Source organism: Ochlerotatus camptorhynchus, unplaced genomic scaffold (assembly GCF_037179485.1).
Source record: "Ochlerotatus camptorhynchus isolate MF236.1 unplaced genomic scaffold, CSIRO-AGI_Acam_v1.1 ptg000260l, whole genome shotgun sequence".
Taxonomy (NCBI): domain Eukaryota; kingdom Metazoa; phylum Arthropoda; class Insecta; order Diptera; family Culicidae; genus Ochlerotatus; species Ochlerotatus camptorhynchus.
The window spans coordinates 1-19,949 of NW_027040750.1; the positions used below are offsets into that span (position 1 = coordinate 1).

A 19,949-nucleotide genomic window follows, 5' to 3' on the forward strand; every position below is an offset into this window, starting at 1 on the left:
AAATATAACGGTAAAAATAATACTTAATCCAACAAAGCAAAAAAAAAAACCTTTAAAATGGAAAAAAAAGTGCCAGGAAAGTTAATCAACACTATAGGGAGATTAATCAACTTGCAAAAAAAAAAACAGTGAATGATAAAAAAGAAAAAAAAAGAAAACTTTTTCAGGAAAAAACAAAAAGGTGTCAGAAAAGTTAATCAACACTGTATGGAGATTAATCAGGTTGCGGAGAACGGAAGATAACCGTTTGTTGCTTAACTCTCCACACAAGCACACGGAGCTGTGGCTGTGGCTGATGACGATGATCTATCCTGATGTGAGAATGATGGTGATGATCGTTCTATTGTTGCCCTCGAGTGTTTGCAACAAAGCACCGGCTGGCTCGCCGGCTGGTGAACTCGATGACCTTGGTTTTGCCGTTTCGTGATGCGATGAAACTTTTTGGTTAGAGATGTACAGCTCATCTGCCGGACTCGGCCGGAAATGACTGCTTCCTTTCTCGAACGATTGAGCGGCAATTACAATTCCGCGATGCTCACTACACTGTTGTATACTACAACACCACTCAGTATGAAAGCGGATTGAAAAAAAACCCTCAATAGGGAAAAAAACTAGTACCGATTACGGAGTGCAAGCAATACTTGACCGAAACAGTCGAGCGTTCGATGTGGAATGAGCTTCACAGTTAGAAATACCTAATTTTACATGTCACGGAATCCATCTTTGACATAAAAAATGAGACGTAAACAAACATGTAATGTAAAATTAAATGCTCCGAGACAGAAAACTTCGTTACTCGACGAAAAATAAGTTTTATTGAGTTGAATTTCACGTCTATTATGGCACAATTTTATGTCAACATTGACGCTCGTATATGTCAGGCTCAGAGCACCTAAATTTACATAATTTTTTCTAAGTGTGTTATTCAACTTCAACTCTATATCTGAGCTTTCAAAATCTTCTGTAAACACTTAGAAATTTTTTAAGAAATCTGTAAAATTTTACCGAAATCTCAACAGCTGAACGTTCGGTAAACAGTTTCGCAGATTTCCTGTAAGGCCGTTCGCAATGCTGTTGTATTTTATAAGGACTGTTTCAATTTGAAACTAGAACAGAAACGCATCTTTCGCAATGCTGAGTTGCAGTTTCATTATTCGAGCACTATTTTGCACCAGATTTGCAACTGCTCGACTATTCTGTTTTATTTCTGAGCGAGTTTGAAACACGAATGGAACTCTGTTTCAAATTTCTTTGGATATATTTAAAGATGTTTCGAAGAGCTTCACAAAAAAACGGAGAACTTCATAGAGAATAGTAAAGTTTATGGAACATTATGATTGCAAACATCTTTTAGAACTGTGCGTTGCGCTGATCGTGTTGCAGTTTTATTTTTGACAGTTTCAAATTATAGAATTGTCGAGTAGTTTGAAACAATTTTGAAACGCAGCATTGCGAACGGCTGTTCTCCATGAAGTTCTCCGTTTTTTATTTGTGGAGCTGTTCGAAACATCTTCAACACATCCAAAGAAATTTGAAACAGAGTTCCATTCGTGTTTCAAACTCGCTCAGAAATAAAACAGAATAGTCGAGCAGTTGCAAATCTGGTGCAAAATAGTGCTCGAATAATGAAACTGCAACTCAGCATTGCGAGAGGTGCGTTTCTGTTCTAGTTTCAAATTGAAACAGTCCTTATAAAATACAACAGCATTGCGAACGGCCTAATGTTTCACAATTATCTGTGAATTTTTCACAGATATCTGTAAATAATTACAGGAAAACTGTAAAATTGTTTACCGAACGTTCAGCTGTTGAGATTTCGGTAAAATTTTACAGAAATCTGTTAAATAATCTTAGTGTGTAGGTATTAAAACTCACCTTTCCAATGTTTTTTTGCATCAATGAGTGCGTGTTTTTTTTTGCAAACAAAATCAGCTGGATGAATTAGAAAGAATGGGTCCAAAGTACACACAACATAAAAAGTAACAAATAAATAAAGCCCAAGATTGAAAGGGTGTTTAGAAAAATTTGAGGACGATGAAATTAAAATCGCTTGATTTTCAATAAAAACATATTTTTGGGATAGTGAAATACCATTTTGTTTATCATTTTTTTCAAAAATTCAATGATAACATTTGATTCAACATAATCAACAACAACATAAAAAGAGTTCGGCGATTTTATTTTCTCCTTTGGTAATTTAGGCGTTTTATTTTTTTTTAAATGCTTTATAAAAAAGTTTATATGAGTAAAAAATCGATATCAACTTTGAAAAATCGATTCTGTCAAACATCGAACAGAAAAAGATCGGATGAAAAAAATCGATTTTTCGAGGCAAAAAAATCGATTCTGTAAAAATCGCATCGACATCGCCCAGTCTTTCATGCACCATCAATGTATGAGCACAAACGAAGTGACAGACGGAGCGGCTCGAAAACTTTGGTGACTAACCTGCTCTTGCAATTTTTCAGTGTACCACATGGCAACACCACTACTACTGGATTGTACCACATGGCAACACTACTACCATGGACCCAAAGGTCAGGACCAATAGCGTGGAAGGAATTTATCGAAAAATCATGGTTCTCGGTAATAGAATGAAAGTGCACGCAGTAGTAGGTTTTTTAGATTTGTGGGTATTTATATTTTTGAGTGCATGGGGGAATGCTGTCGGTTTGTTTACCAACAATAGCTGACATTTTGTTTTAACCTAACCAAACCATACTAATTTTGCCACTACCAAAAAATAATATATAATGTTTGTCTATATTTCTCATTCGTTCGGATGCGGAATCTGTGTGTTTGCAGAGAGCGCTGGAAAGCCGTCGTCATCGTCGTCTGCCAAGTCCGGCACATCCAGCGACTTCAAGTCAAAATCGTCACCGAGCTCGAGTGAGAAAACGTTGACCGTATCCCGGAATCTGTGGGTTTCCAGTCTATCATCGCTAACTCGTGCGACGGATCTGAAGCTAATCTTCTCCAAGTACGGTAAAGTGATTGGCGCTAAAGTGGTGACGAATACTCGTACTCCGGGAACCCGTTGTTATGTGAATATGGCATCCGCCAAGGACGCAACTGAATGCATCACCCATCTGCACCGGATCGAGCTGCATGGACGTATGATTTCGGTAGAACGAGCAAAGTCAGATCTGGGGCCAGCAAAACCTTCCGGCGGAAGCAATGGTAGCAGTAGCACCAGCAAGATGGAACCACCCAAAAACAACGACGGTGGAGGTAGTAGATAGTGGCAAGGAAAAAGAGAAAGACAAAACCGAGAAGAAGGAAGAGAACGGCAGTGGATCGCACGGCAGCAGGGATCGTGGTAGGTCGAGTTACAGGAGTAGATCTCAGCATAGAGGCCGGTCTCAACACCGTGGTAAATCGCCGGAAAAAGACGACCAACAAGAAAGATGACATCCAGAAGGAGGATGGCAAGGAAGGAGCGACCCGCAAGGATGATGATCGTCCACCAAGAACCCAATATGCAGACCGCCGGCGTGATAACTGCAGCAGTGAACGCAAAGACAACCGCAATCGGGACCGGGATCGCGAGGTTCTATCGTTACAGAAGATTCGTGAAGAGCGCGAACGTCAACGACTGCGCGAGAAGGATCGCCAGTTGCACGAGGAAGAACGGCGCCGTCGAGAGATTCGCCAGCGCCAGCGCGAAGAGGAGCAACTACTGCGACGTGAACGGGAGAAACTGGCCATCGAACGTGCTCCCATCGAGAAGGAAAAAGCCGAACTGTTGCGCATCGAACGCGAACGCCAGAAGCTGGAACGGGAGAAGATCGAACTCGAGCGGCTGGAGCTGAAGCGTCAGCAAAGGAAGTACGGTTGAAATTTATCTCTTTAAGATTAATCCATATTTTCTATTCTCTATTTTATTGCGGTATTTCCTCCCCATCTCCCGCCACTTCGAAACTACAAAGCTCGCGCAGAAGGGCGTGCTTTGCATTGCTAAGTTATTTTGGGCAACCTGTTGATGTAGTTTTTCTTAGAAGATCGAGAAGCTGTAGCTCATAAGTGACAAAATATTTCCCCGTACAAGCTTAAGAATCCTGTCTCTTGGCGTTTCCACGGTGATTCACAAGTCGAAGTGACTTCCTAGCGTAACTTCCCGTGATGATGCTGAAGACGACAACCCGACTGCAGCTCAGCAAGCAGCATTCCCAGGACCATCATCATCTGCTGCAACGTCGAGTCCAAACAGTAAACACTGAACATTTAGACATTTTGAAATGTCTTTGGAATTCGATTGGATCTGTTGTCTTCTAAACCGGAAAATCCAATATGCAGAGAGTACCTGTTTAGTAGATTCGGACATCCGTTATAGAGCAGAAACTAAACTTGAGATAGAGAGGCAGCCCGAGATGATTCAACCGCGATAGAAACACGAATCCACCCAAATCAGAAGAAAAACGGCAACTATGAACTTCAAGTCCAATGTTCCTGGCAAGTAGCAGCCATTTTATCCTGTTCGTGCGCTCAACAGAATAGCAGATGCAGCAGTTATTGTGCAACTCATGGCTTGGGAAATATTTTGTCACCTTCTCGCGGGAATTCGGGCACCTTTGTTTTGTTTCGATAGTCAAAGCCAACGATTTTTTGAACATTGTGTCTGATGCGAAAAATCGATTGGTTTTCCAATTTATCTCTTCTTGCTATCTTCGATTCGTGCGTATTTAATGAGAACTTTGTCAGCGAACTGAGCTTCGCTTCACGAAAAGCCGACCTCATCTGTCACTTCCAGATAGGCTAATTCATCTTCTTTCTTCTGTTTCCACATTGTTTCTTTCTGTCTTCTTTTTGAAACGTATATTCAAAAAATAAAAACCCTTAACCGAGCAGAATTGAAGAGGCGAAACGGAACCTGAAGCGCCTAGCAGCCTCAACGGATCACTACGATGACGATCGGACCGACGATTCGAGGCACCTCCACCACCATCTATTTCCACTTCGGTGTAAGTTTTTGTGCTTTTTCACATCTAGATTTATTCATTCAACTGATTTTCATTTGCAGTCGCGGTTCCTATTCGGCTGTTGAAAAGAAACGGCTGGATGACTACCCGCCATCGAAACGGGAAGACTACAAGTCCCGTGACGAATTCAAATCACGCTCGGGCCCGGTGGATGACTACCGACGGGACAGTTTCAAGCGCAACGGCGGAGGTGGCGTAATGGACGACTACAGTGGAAGCGGTGGTCCACGGGATGATCGCGATCGCAATGGATCGGCACCAAAGTCCGATGGATCAACGCTACCCTGATCGGTCCGGTAGCAGTGGTGGCGGTGGCGGTAGCAGCAGCGGACCATGGAATGCTGGACCACCGCAGATGAGTATGGCACCGGCTGGTATGAGAAACGATGGCTGGCGAATGGATAACCGATAGGATCGGTACGATCGTACCTACAACGAGAGGAAAGCCCCGCAAATGAGCGCCAGCCCCTTCATGGATCCATCGAGGTAGAGTCAATTCATGGGAGGTGGCAGCAGCGGTGGACGACCACAAGACCGATATGGAGCCCCTGTGGTTCGATAATGGACGATACTAAGTAGGAAAAGGTACACTGGTTTGTGGTGTACGTTGGAATTCCTAACGCCGTGCTGTGTGGTTAAAACTAGATTTACATTATTCACGTATGAATGACAACTTTAAACATAGTTCAACATTAGGCTAAAGTAGACTCTACATCCCAACATATAGTTCACTTCTGTCGTAGATGTGTGATCATTTGGTGTAAGAATCATCTCTGTAGTCATTATTGAGTGTGGGAACTAAGTAATTTGAGGCAGGATTCAATAAACAAATGAAACTTAATCTTAAAAGAATTAATGTACATCGACAACAACTACATTTTTGAGAAAGCACTGCACCGTTTGTCTCGAAATTTAAGCCATTTTTTCTAGCTTATTAACTCAATTTCGAAAACACAAGACCAAGTTTCCTGAGTTTCTGTGACCCACCAAATCACAGCCCACGACCCACCAGTGGGTCGCGACCCATAGATTGAGAAATGCTTCTATAAGTCATGTCACTCTGAAAAATCTTCACGTCCGATTGACGTGAAAACATAGGTGGTTTTCGTCCACCCTATTTTTCACGTAACTTTTACCGGAATTGCACATAGCCGATCAAAATTCAGCTTCAATTATCTACGTGATTAGTCAGGTAAATAAGGCCTGATTTTCACGTACTGCTTACGTGAAATCAGGGTTAAAACTACTGGACATATGGTGACTTTTACGTGACATTCCGTTTTGGTTAAAATGCTTTTCATGTAGTTTGTACACTGAAACAAATCGACATGTACCGTTTATTGGATCCATCTGATAACATAGCAATGTCAGCAGATTTATTCATTCTATGTGATGATTGATAGATTCCATTGGATTATCACTTAAAAACTATGACTGCGATATGGAATGATTTCTATCATAATTTCACATATTTAGTACTTGATAATACTTTGCTTCGAACGTGGTTAGCGATAGGTAAAAAGTATATGAATATTGTCTGATATATTTTATGGTGAAAAACTGTTGATATGTCATGGGTGGGAACAGATATCTAGAAACTAATGGAAAATCATATAAATTTGCACTATGAGAAAACTCAGTAAAATATACCTGTTTTCATGAAGAATATTGCTCACTAAAAGATATATCTTATAAGATAGGCATGTATATTTTATTGGAGTTGCTTTTAACGATTTTTGACGTTTGTTGATATGTCGCGTGTAAACAGACATGTAGAAACTATTGGATTGTCATTTAACTTTGCAGTACAGGAAAACATATATATCTCATTGGAATAGCTTCCTTTGATTTTTGAGGTATAAAGATTGTAAACAGATCTATCCCAATCATTAGATAGTCATATAGATTTGCCTTTTAATAAATCCAACAGCAAACATTTGTTTTGGCATGGTTTTCTGGGATGAATATCGCTCCCATTAAAATACATCTTACATGATTGTTCTTTATGAATTATTGAAAGAATTTTCAACGATGTTATCGTACACTCATTAAAATGATTAGTTGAACTAAATATTACTAACAACAATGAGACTGTATTAAATAATCTTTGTTTGTTATTGTTTCAGAAGATAAGGGGTTCCGGAAAAGAATGTATTGAGATTGAAAAAAAAATGATTCTCCTGCAATATTTAATTAGCTAAGATTCTAATTGTAAATCTTCACACTCGAGTGTCATGAACGAGTTCCATGAACTCATATAATGTAGTCGTTGTTTTATTGCACACAGGAGCATTAAGAAAGATTTGAATACACGACACCACCGAAACGGAGCATAAATTTGTCAGTGTTATTTTCCTTCACTCTAGCAAAACGAGCATAACGTTGCACTACATTCCATGTCGGGAGAGCTGTTCTTACTTCATGCTAATTGAACGAGCTCAATCTTAAAGTCAGCCGTGGCCCAATGGAATCGAGCACAGACACCGAAAGCATCACACCTCAACAGTTCTGGATCGAATCCCCAATCAGCTACAATAAAAAAAAAGACACAACTGTTAAAGCTCCCACTGCCTGATGTTTATTTTTCGATTTATTTTTAGAAATCGATTAAATATATGTGTCAAAAGAGGCAGTAAGTTTCATGTGATTTTCACATAAACTTTACTTCGATTGATTTATGACACATATATTATATTGTGGTGAAAAGTAAAGCTTATGCTTATGGGTTTCAAATCCATTTCAGTTAATTATTATAATTTGACCGATTTTCATTTATCATATGACGATCATATAAATGTTACCAAATTATGAGCATTGTAAATGTATCGGATATTCATATAGAATTTACCTGACACATTTTCAATCATATCATTTTCAATGGATTATCTTATAGCGCAAATTTATTAGACTTCCACATAACAGAAATATGTCAAATTGGTTCAGTGTACGTGATTTTTGAATGAGAATAATGGGAAGTATATATAGAAGCAGCCAATATTATGCAATTTTATCGGGAAGATATAAATTTCACGTGTTTGTTTAGATTAATACTTATATCTACTCATAAAATTATAAAATATTGACTAATTCATTATTATAAGGTAGAAACTTGTATGAGTTTTTTTTTAACACCTGTTTGCATGATGTCACCGTCTGAATTTATAAAACTAGAAAAAGGTTACATATAATCATAAATAAATTAATGTAAAAGAATCTAATTACCGTTAAACATTTGCAGCAAGCGCTGAGGAATTTCGAATCTTTGAGGAGTTCTTCCACAACGCTCGGTGACGCCATATTGATTTTTTTTGCGTACCTGAAAATCACGCAAATCTCGTTTCACGGAAATATCGAAGTCCCAAACACACAAACACAAATACACTGAATCTGTTTACGTGAATATACGGTCAATTTCACCAACATTTTTAGTGGACATGACGTGTAATGCAGGTCAAAGTTATTAACGTCACGTAACATTTGAGATTTTCTAAATACAGATCAGGTACGTGATATTTCACGTAAATCGAACGTGAAGATTTTTTAGAGTGTAGTTATTTCTGTGTAGTGAAAGATCTTACAGTACATATTATAATTTCTAGAATTTTCCAAAGACTTCTAAGATTCATTGGAGCTCCAGCAGATCCTGGCAGTTCTGAGAATTCTTGCAGAGCTCTAGAATTTCTTGGAGTTTAACAGCGTTCTGAGGGTTCCAGGTCACCAAGAAGATCTTGAAATTCTGTTTTGAAAGTTCTCAGAGTACAGATGGATCTCGATTTTGGCAACATGTCTGCTTCATCTATGTTGTCAAAGTTGAGATTTTTTTGACATGTCACAATTGAGTGCTAAAATGGCTTAACAATCAATCCTACACGCAGAAAAAAATATTTTAAACGTAATAATATTTGACGTAAAATCAATAAGAATTTCATTTTGTTTTGGCTGCAAAAAGAAATCATTATTGTTTCAACAATCCAGTATTTTTGTTCCTCAAAACCCATGGATTGTTAAATCAAAAAGAAAATCTTTTCGAATTTACAAGAGCTTTCATGGTTTTGACGTAAGCTGTCAAATTTGGCAGCTGGGTCAACAATAAAAATATGTTTGTTTTTAAAAGAGATTTCTTGTTGATTCAATCATATTTATTTTATGAAGTCTGAAAATTCACGCAGTAGAAATAAAAATATGTTTATTGATTCAAAAATCCGGGGTGATTTGAGATTTGGGTGTAATTGCTTTTGAAAACAAACACGTCAATCACTGATTTCTTTTGAATAAAAGCTCAATCTCACAAACAAACTATACCAAATGATAGAGGAATCATTCCTCTACCGCATAGTGTTAATACTTTTCGAGATTGAGCTTTTATTCGCGAGAAATCGGTCATTGACGTATTTGTTTACAAATGCAATTACGCCCAAATCTCAAATCACTCCGGAAATAATATGGCATTTTTTTATGTTTTGTTATCTTTTTCACTGATCATCCTTCGGAAGGGAAGTAAAGCCGTTGGTCCCCGGTTAATTAGTTGATGGGTCGATATGTAGGGTCCAGGTGTGGGAGCTGCCTTCCTGGCGTCAGGAGCATTGGTACTCAGTACGGAAAACAAGATCGACGAAAAAAAAAATCAAGGAAAAAAACAGAAAATTGATTATATTTAGCAACTGCAGCTTGAACTGCAGCATACTTACTTACCTCAAGTCTCAAGATTTTCGGAAATTTTGCACTTATTTCCCGAAATTCACAAGTTTTGTTATTGTTTACACTTTTGTCCGGGTGAAAACGAGGGAATGGTTGGTAGTTATTTTTGCATTCATGGCCCGGGGAATGGACACAGCAAATAAATGCTAAATTAAAATGAACTATTGTTGGATTAATAATAGAATATAGTTATTTTTACAATAGCTGCAGTTGAAAAGTGGCTTATTAAAACAAAAAGAATCCTACTTTGAATTTATATGAATAAGTATTATTGAAACAACAAAATGCAATATAATTTCAACCGGAATTGTTTGTTTAAATACAACTAAAGTTTTGTTTGGTTCAATGCAAACAATTTTCTGTCCGTGTAAGTGGAGTGTTGAAATTTTTTTCTAAAAAAGCCATTTATGATTATCTAAAAAAAATCGTGTTGCCAAAATCGAATACCTTTGGGTCTCGATTTTGGCCACATTAACAAATAAAAAACCTAAAAATGACGTAATATCATTTATAAATACTCCCCAGTATATACACCCATATTCTTGTTTTCGTTCGAACCGTATTTTCCATACAAAAAAACTTTTTTTTTGTATGGAAAATACGGTTCGAACGAAAACAAGAATACGGGTGATAATTTCATCAAATGTAGCATTGTTTAAAAAATATAATTTTAGATTTTTCAGATTTTTTTGTGTTGCCAAAATCTAGATCCATCTGTACTGGAATTCCTTAGCCTACTCAGAAGTTCTGAGGTTGCTGAAGTGTCAGAAGCTTCTGGAGTTTTGAGATCTCTTGCAGTTTTTAGCGCTCCAGTATTTCTATAAGTCTTTCAAATGTGGAGTTATTTAAAGTTTTCATAGTACCGGAATTCTCCAGGTAAAGGTTACCGAGGGAGATCCATATATTCGAAAAGATTAAACAGTTCCAAAATTGCCCTGGAGTTTCAACACCTTTTTACACAAACTAATCTATTGTTGTTGAGAAAATCAAATCACGATGTCCAGTATTGTATATTTCAGTTAGTTTTTCAAAATAAAAATTGTATTTGCGCAATACACCTTGTGAACATCGAGTTTTAATATAGGGCGAGTTGATTTCTTGCTTCGTTTACGCGGCCTTAGAAAAGATTAAACAAACAACGATCTCACTAATTTCCATTTGGTCACGTTTTTGAAGAATTGCATATTAATAATCGGGAATATTCTGAGGAACCGGGAAAACCAGGAATTTCAAAATTAAAATTCACTAGCCACTCTGCCAGATGCCTCTAAGGAGCTGTCCGACTGCCTATGGCCCATATACATTTTTCAAAATTTGTATGAACAAATATCTACGACGGGGGATGATGATGATGGTCCCACCTCTTACCCCTACAAAGGTTTGAGCTGGACGATTTATCTTTAAGATAATTAAATATGACATTTTAACCAGGTTGGCAAACGAAATCGAACTGGTTTCAGTTACAGATATAAATTCCCTCTAGAGTTTACAGTTGCTTCACAGCTATATAAATGTGGAAAAGCTCAGGCGTCCACCTCTTAGTTCGCCTTTTTGTCCACCTAAAATATAAGTATTACAAGCAATCAAGAGTTAATGAACAATCAACAAAGCATCCAATTACACTAGTAACCCCGCAATCTGATGCTATCATAATTTTCAGCAATGTCAGGAATGCTCACGAACCCCCAACATTTGCCAGAAAAACTTACTACTAACTCAAAGTATCTTCCAAATAAGCTTCAAAATTTCATTTTTTTTTATCAAATGTTAAATTCAGTCCTCTATATCCGTAATACGCGCGCGAGGCTCAAACCTTTGTAGGCTACTATTTTTTTTACTACTATTAAATCATATATCAAAAATCCATCATCACCATCGTGGCGAACAAAATAGTTTTTGCAGTGCTACAATAATTATTAAAAAGTCGTTATAACAGCTATCCATACAAAATAATCCGTTAAAAATAACTTCGTCAAGATACATAATTTGTCAATTCATAAAAAAAAAATCACTGGATAACCGTTCAAAAGACAGTTTTAACGTGTGAAATGCAATGTCTCTTAAATTCTGCTAATGTTGTTGAACGTTTAATGTGTCTAGGCATCGAATTGAAAACATTTATTCCTTTGAAAAATAATGAATTCTGTGAAGCACAAGTCAAGAAATGTGGTGTTCTTATTTCATCCGCGTTTCTAGTATTATATCTATGATAGTCACTTCCTCTTTCAATTCGTTCACACAAATATCGAGGTAGCAAACCGTTAACTACTTTAAAAATGAACACCATAGTCAAATATACAATTCTTTGCTTCACCGACAACCATTGTAAGGCGTCTAGCATCAAAGTTGAGGAAGTGAATCTATTACATCTCAAAATCAAACGCATTATTTTATTCTGCAAGCGCTGTAATCTCGATATATGTAAGTCTAGATGAGGAGAGATGATTGATTTGTATAGCTGTATTTTACTGACAATAGTTAAATCGTTTTTCAATCGACATAGAATTCCATACTTCTTGGCAATTTTCTTGATGACATTGTCAATGTGAGAGTTGAACTTAAGTTTGTCATCAATAATCACGCCAAGATATTTAATCTCCTGAACGCGATCAATAGTCTCATCATCAATTACAACAGAGACGTTCTCATTTAATCGATTCCGCGAAATCACCATAAATTTAGTTTTACTTGTATTCAATGTTAACTGCTTACAATTCAACCATCTACTTAGATACTGCAAATCTTCATTCAAGTGTGAGACGGCAACTTCTATATCCTTAGCTGCAATGAATAACACAGTATCATCTGCAAAAATATTAATGTCGCAAAACCGTAAAACACGTCGCAAGTCATTAATATACATAATAAATAAAAGGGGCCCTAATACACTTCCCTGGGGCACTCCAAGGTTGTTCCCCACGGGACTGGAAACAGAATCATTAAAAACAGTCCGTTGAGTTCTGTCAGACAAATAGCTTTCAAACCATTTATATGCAGTACTCGTAATTCCAAAGCGCTTGATTGTACTTAACAGTAAGGGCCTAGAAATTGTTTCAAAAGCGCGTTTCAGATCCAAAAAAACAGCAACAATCGTATCTTTACGCTCCAAGTTGTCTTTCCACTTTGCTAACACCAAATTCAATGCAGTTTCACAAGAATGCCCTTCCCGATATCCCGATTGTTCTGGTATCAACAAAGAGTTGCTATTCAAATACTCCAACAGCTGGCCTTTAACAACAAGTTCTAAGATTTTCTCTAAAGTGTGCAACATGTTGATGGGACGAAACTCTTCGGTTTTAATCGTTCCAGCAGCTTTTTGAATAGGAACCACTAAGGATTCCTTCCAAATTTGTGGTACATGTCCATTCTGCAATGATTTATTAATAAGGTCCAGAAAGATGTGGCCAATGACATGAAAGCAATCTTGAATAACTCTAGCATTAACATTATCTACTCCAGCCGATTTTCCTAATGAAAAACAAATAACTCTAAGTTCATCTAATGTGATTGGGTGAAAAACTTTAAATCTGCAACTACTATTAACTGGCTGTTTTATTTCGTCAGGTTCATCGACCAATTCAATGGATTGATTAATCAATGAAACACTTTCGACAAAATAATCATTAAACTTAGATGCAATTACTTGTTCTGACTGTTCTAATGTGCCATTAAAAGTTATGGACCGCGGTTTGCAATTACTAGGGTTTAATAAAGATTTCAAAATTTTCCATAACTCTTTGCTGTTGTTTTGATGCTGATCAATCTTCCTTTGAACATATTCACAACGAGTTTTCTTTATCGATTGTGAATACTTATTACGCGCGATTGTAGTTTGATTTTGTGGTATTGTTATTGTATATTGTAGTCCAATGATTGTCATTATTAGATCTACAAAACTTTTTGTACCATTTGTCCCTTTTCCGTTTAAGACGCAAAAGATCCAAATTGTACCAGCTGTTCGAGTTTTTCAAAGAAACAAACTTTTGCTCAACTAGTTGATTGGTACACGTTTTCAAAGCGTTATTAAGAACAGCTGTAGATTCATCTAAGTTACCGTCCGCGAATGGAAAATCCAGGCTTCTCTCAACAAGGTTTGAACAGCTTGCTTCGAATATTTCCTCCAGCACTTCAATTTTACAAAATTATCGTTATCGTTAACATGGTCTAAGACATTAATCACTAAAGTCTCATGATCGGTTATTTTCAAATCAGTATCCGTAACTGAACAAATGGAATCAAAATTGGAATAAACGTGGTCAATTAAAGTTCTACACACATAATTCAGATCACCGAAGTCGGTATGAATTTACCGGGTTTTTGAACAGCAGAACAACTCGGTAAAATTTTCAAATGACCGTTACACGTGAGAAATCAAGAAAATTTATAAATTTTATTTTTCATCAATAAATGGGGTAAACTGTACAACTTCTGTACAAGTTCGGGATATTTTTTTTAATAATTGGATTTTTCGCTGATTTTTAAACATTTACCGAACAGTTCTGTAGTTCAAAATTTACCGAACGACGGAGGCCTGGATTAGTGTGTACTGTGCCTGGAAATACGCGTATATTCATTAACCGTTTGCTTTAAATTAAAAAACTCAGCTAAACGCTTCAAATGATTCGAATTATGGTTATCACGCCAATTAATATTAAAATCACCAGCCAATATATTTAATTTACTAGAATCAAGGAATGTCTCGAGCCAGTTCTCTAAAACTTCAACAAAACGCTGGTCACTAGAACTGGGAGAATGATACAAAACACCATAATTACCCGTCTTCATGCCACGTACAACTGTAATGCCCAAGAACCAGTTGCCATCAATAAATTCGTTGGTACGAAGGTTGAATTGAACTGATTCTTTGACATAAATAGCAACACCGCCAGTGTGTCTAGAATGTGATAAACAAGCAGCAACAATATATCCCGGAATACTATACTGATCAAAAGCTTCAGTTTCTACAATATGAGTTTCAGATAATAAAACTAAAAGAGGACGTTTTTCCTCAACAATCTGACGTAATGCTACGTAGTTTGTTGACAACCCCGCAATATTCAATATACAAGTATCGAATTGATTCACATTCCTGGAACTTTTTTTTTTTTAACTAGTTCGTTTATTTACTAGGCTCAGTCGTGTGTGACACTTTGCGGAGCCAAAATCAGTAATGTTTGATTTACATTTTAAATAGCAGTATTTCTAGGTTAGTATTGGGTACCAATTACTCGTGGCAGGCTCGAGGTTAATAGGTAACAATTTCAATTGGAAGGATCTAGGTAGGAAACTGGTTTCTGAAGCCTCCTTCAGATACTACTCTCGGACGGTTGACCAAATCCTGGCTGGGCAGGGGCAAGTAGCACAGGAACAGGAGGATAATAAGACTGGGACACAATGGCGGGAAATTGTTTGGAAAGGAGGGGATAGTCACATCAAACTCTAACATCAGACAAACAAAGGAATTCGTAGATCGCTTGCATGTAGGGAAGATCACGTGTTCCCAATACATCTCTTACTTCACGGAAGGGTTGTCTACCTCGGGCCACTAGGGTATCCAATAGTTGTGCTCTGGAGGCGTCATTACCCAGGCAATACCAAACTGCGTGATCGATGTCATCATAACCGGTTCTGCACCTACATATATTGCTGTCAACGAGGTTTATTCTATAGAGATGTGCGTCTAGCGAGTAGTGGTTGGACATAAGTCTTGACATCACTCGAATGAATCCCCGACTTACATCCAGACCTTTGAACCACGCTCTCGAAGAAACATTTGGAATAATGGAATGTAACCACCGCCCAAGAGAATTATTTGTCCAATCGTTTTGCCAACTTAAAAGAGAACTCTGACGTACTAGTGGGAAAAATTCATCATGTGAAATTCTTCTATCATAAATCTCGCCTTGTTGTGCGCCCACCTTTGCGAGAGAGTCTGCCTTCTCATTGCCTGGGATTGAGCAATGTAAGGGGACCCATACAAAGGTAATCATATATGATCTTTCGACCAGCAAACTCATCTGCTCCCTTACCTTTGAAAGGAAATAAGATGAGTGCCTACCTTGTTTCATCGACCGAATAGCCTCAATCGAACTGAGACTATCCGAGAAGATGAAGTAATGGTCTATGGGCATATCGGAAATCATCCCCAATGCGAAGTTGATTGCTGCTAGCTCAGCAACATAAACGGAACAAGGTTCCTGAAGTTTCCGAAAGGCGGTTGAGTATTCATTGAAGACGCCGAAGCCAGTGGATCCATCAATGCGTGATCCATCAGTGAAAAATCTTCTATTGCAATTGACTTGTTGGTACTTTTCAGCAAAAATGCGGGGAATTGAGATAGGTCGAAGTTGATCTGGAACTCCTTGAATAGCCTGTTTCATGGAGAGATCATAGTCAATGGGGGAACTGTAGTTAGTAAAGCATACACGAGAGGGGTTATAGCAAGGAAGGCTAATATCCGATGACATATAATTAAGATAGATTCGCACGAATCTAGACTGGATGCTCAATTCGAGCATTTCTTCGAAGTTTTCAATCACAAGGTTGTTACTGACACTACATTTAATCAATATTCTTAATGAGAGCTCCCAGAAACGGTTCTGCAGGGGTTTTACGCCCGCTAGGACCTCTAGGCTCATATTGTGTGTTGAATGCATACAGCCAAGGGCAATACGTAAACAACGATATTGAATACGTTCCAATTTGATTAGGTGGCTTTTTCTTGCCGAGTGGAAGCAAAAAGAGCCATACTCGAGAACTGAAAGAATAGTCGTTTTATATAGTTTAATGAGGTCTTCCGGGTGAGCACCCCACCATGTCCCGGAAATTGATCGTAGAAAGTTGATCCTTTGTTGACACTTTTGTTTCAAATACGTAATATGGGTACCCCAAGTGCATTTTGAATCAAACCAGACTCCAAGGTATTTGAAGGTTAAAGATTGGGTAATGTCTCTGCCCAAAAGATTTAGACGCAGTTGGGCTGGAAACCAATTCCTTGTAAACACTACCAATTCAGTTTTTTGCGGTGAAAACTCGATCCCTAAATTTCTTGCCCAGAAAGACAGATTATTTAGGGAATTTTGCAATGGTCTTTGCAAGATTTCCGCACGTGGACCTCTCATGGAAACCACGGCATCGTCTGCAAGCTGTCTAAGCGTGCATAGATTATCTAAGCAGTTATCAATATCTTTGACATAGAAATTATAAAGTAAGGGACTTAAACATGAACCTTGGGGTAAGCCCATGTAGCTAATTCTAGAAGTTGTCAGTTGACCTAGATTGAAAATCATTTGTTTTTCTGACAGCAAATTATACAAAAAATTATTCAAAATACCGGGTAATCCACTACTGTGCAAATTGTCTGACAGTATGTCTATGGAAACCAAATCAAATGCGCCCTTAATATCCAAAAAGACTGAAGCCAATTGCTCCTTGTGCGCAAAGGCCAGTTGAATATCAGATGAAAGCATCGCTAGACAATCGTTTGTTCCTTTACTCTTCCGGAAACCAAATTGCGTATTTGAAAGTAGATTGTTTGATTCAACCCAATGGTCAAGTCTTAATAGGATCATTTTTTCTAATAATTTCCTCAGGCATGATAACATAGAGATCGGACGGTAAGAATTGTGATCAGACGCTGGTTTCCCAGGCTTTTGAATAGCTATTACTTTAACCTGTCTCCATGCTGGTGGAACTATATTGAATTCCATAAATGAATTATATAGGTTAAGTAATCGTCTTTTAGCGATATCGGGGAGGTTTTTTAGAAGGTCGAATTTGATCATATCGCTTCCCGGAGCAGAGTTATTCGATGAAAGAAGTGCCATTGAAAATTCCAGTATTGTGAATGGTTCATCCAGAGAACCGTTACTTCGGACTGTATCCCGTAAAGTTGGTTGTGCTGGAACAGAATCTGGACAAACCTTTTTAGCGAAGTCGAATATCCATTGGGAGGAGTATTCTTCACTCTCATTGGAAGATGAGCGGTTTCGCATATAGCGAGCCTTTTTCCAAAGCGTTGTCATCGAGGTTTCTCTAGAAAGTCCCTCGATAAAAGTACGCCAGTAATTTCGTTTCTTTGCTTTTAGTAAGTTTTTAAGCTTTTTTTCAAGCTTTAGATACTTTTCAAACAGCTCAGATCTTTCATGTCTACGATAATCTTTAAAGGCATCGGATTTCTCAAGATACAACTTTGTGCATTCGTCATCCCATCCAGGGGTGGCGGGTCTTCTTTTGAGGGATGCACTTGGAACACGTCGTTTCTGAGCTTCTAATGCGCTTTTGTAGATTAGCTCGGTAAAGAAACGATACTCTTCCAGTGGTGGTAGAGGATCGGTAGCATCAATACCAAGAGTTACCGCCGATACAAATTTTTGCCAATCAATGTTGGCCTCGTGAGGCCAAAAGGAACTTGAATTGACTGATCTGTTTTTAGACGACCACTTTTGATTGAAATAATAATTGGCAAGTGATCACTACCATGGGGATCATTGATAACCTTCCACAGACAATCTAGATAGTCAAGTTGAAATCGTCGCACAAATCATAGAAAATACCCGCTCTATTGTCATCGTATGATTCGCCCCAACCAGTACCGTGTGAGTTCATATCGCCCAGTATTAGAACTGGAGATGGAAGGATATTAACTGAACTCTAAAGCTGACGGCGGTTTATGGAAGTCCTTGGAGGGACATATACAGAAGCTATGCAAAGATCTTTGTTCTTCACATTTATTTGGCAAGCGACAATTTCAATGCCTGAAATTATTGGGATTGAGATTTTATAGAAGGAGTATCACTTTTTGATCCCCAAAAGTACGCCACCATATGAATCATCTCGGTCCAGGCGGATAATGTTAAAATCGTGGAAGTTTAGTACATCTTCAGAAGAAAGCCAAGTTTCACAGAGTGCAAATATATCACAATCAGAATTGTGAATCAAATACTTGAACGAGTCTAATTTAGGTATTAAACTACGACAGTTCCATTGTAATAAAGTGATCATATCTTGATCCTCACTCGACGAATTATCCATCGAAAGATATGAATTCACCAATGAGGGGCCATGATGCAGTCAATTGTTTGAAGTAGTTTCCGACTATAGGAACAAGCAGGTCAATAAGCCCTCGAAGTGGCGATTCGTCGAGAAAGCCGAGGGCATTCAAAATGTTATCCACAATGTCCTTAAATTTAATCTTTCCTCGCTTGGACGGGAGAGTTTTCTTTGAATTGCGAGTAGACGTGGTGTTTATTTTTGGTAATCTCTTACGATTACCTTTATTAGGTAGCGGCGGGGTGGAAAAGCTGCAGCAAGGATCAGATGGAGCAGCAATTACCGATTTGTTCGGCTTTTTCAATGAATCCCCGCTACCTTCAGATTTTTTCATGCTTTTGAGAGTGGTTTTATTTTTTTTCCGGCGCACTCCCGGGGAGCTAGTCGGCTTCCTTTTACCGGGGGCGTGTACCTCCGGAGACTCACTCTCATCTGCTATGTCAGAGTCCAGTTCATCGGAAGACAAAATCTCAAAAGTGTTTTCATTTTGAGCGGCTGATGCCAACGAAACAGAGGATCCATTTTGCAACTTAACCATTTCTGCAAACGTCAGCTTGGAGCGTTCTTTTATTGAACGCTTCACATTGTTGGTACGCTTCTTGTACGCGGGGCAGTCCTGCAAAGCATGAAGAGGTTCTTTGCCACAGTAAGCACATTTAGTTGCTTCCTGTTGGCAAGCACCCTCCATGTGGTTTTGGCTACATTTGCCACAACGGGGCTTGTTGTCACAAAAAGCAGCTGTGTGTCCCAACTTTTTGCAGTTGGTACAATTATATACCATTGGTACAAAAAGTCGCACCGTGTAAGTTGCGGCTTACTTGCCAGCCTATAGCTGGCCCGATTTACCCCGGCGGGGCGGCTACGAGCAGAGTACTTCCCCCAAAGACGTTCGGATTTGGATGGATTGTTAAGAAAAGAGAAAGAAAAGTACAATTTAAGACGTCTATTATCCTCTAACCTTTCCCTTTTCTCCTCGTTATCCTCGGTGTCACTCGGTGGGGCCCTTCGACGATAGCGGCGGCGGTTGCAGATCGTACTGCTTTACGTTGGCTCCAGACACGGTCTGTGCCGAGCGTTTTCTCCTTCACTTTAGCTGCGTAGCAGCGGTCCTTGGCGTTTAGCGGGGGGGATGAGCAAGGCTCCTTTATTGGAACCCCCTCGGCGACGATGGTGACGAATCACCGGACCAACTACTCGCCGTAGATGGTCCCGGTAGTCACC

General features: G+C 38.5%; 1 pseudogene; it reads left to right on the forward strand.

Moving 5' to 3' along the window:
- Nucleotides 1–2,753: 2,753 nt before the first annotated feature.
- On the forward strand, nt 2,754–5,554 carry LOC135705165 (scaffold attachment factor B2-like; annotated as a pseudogene).
- Nucleotides 5,555–19,949: the final 14,395 nt, after the last annotated feature.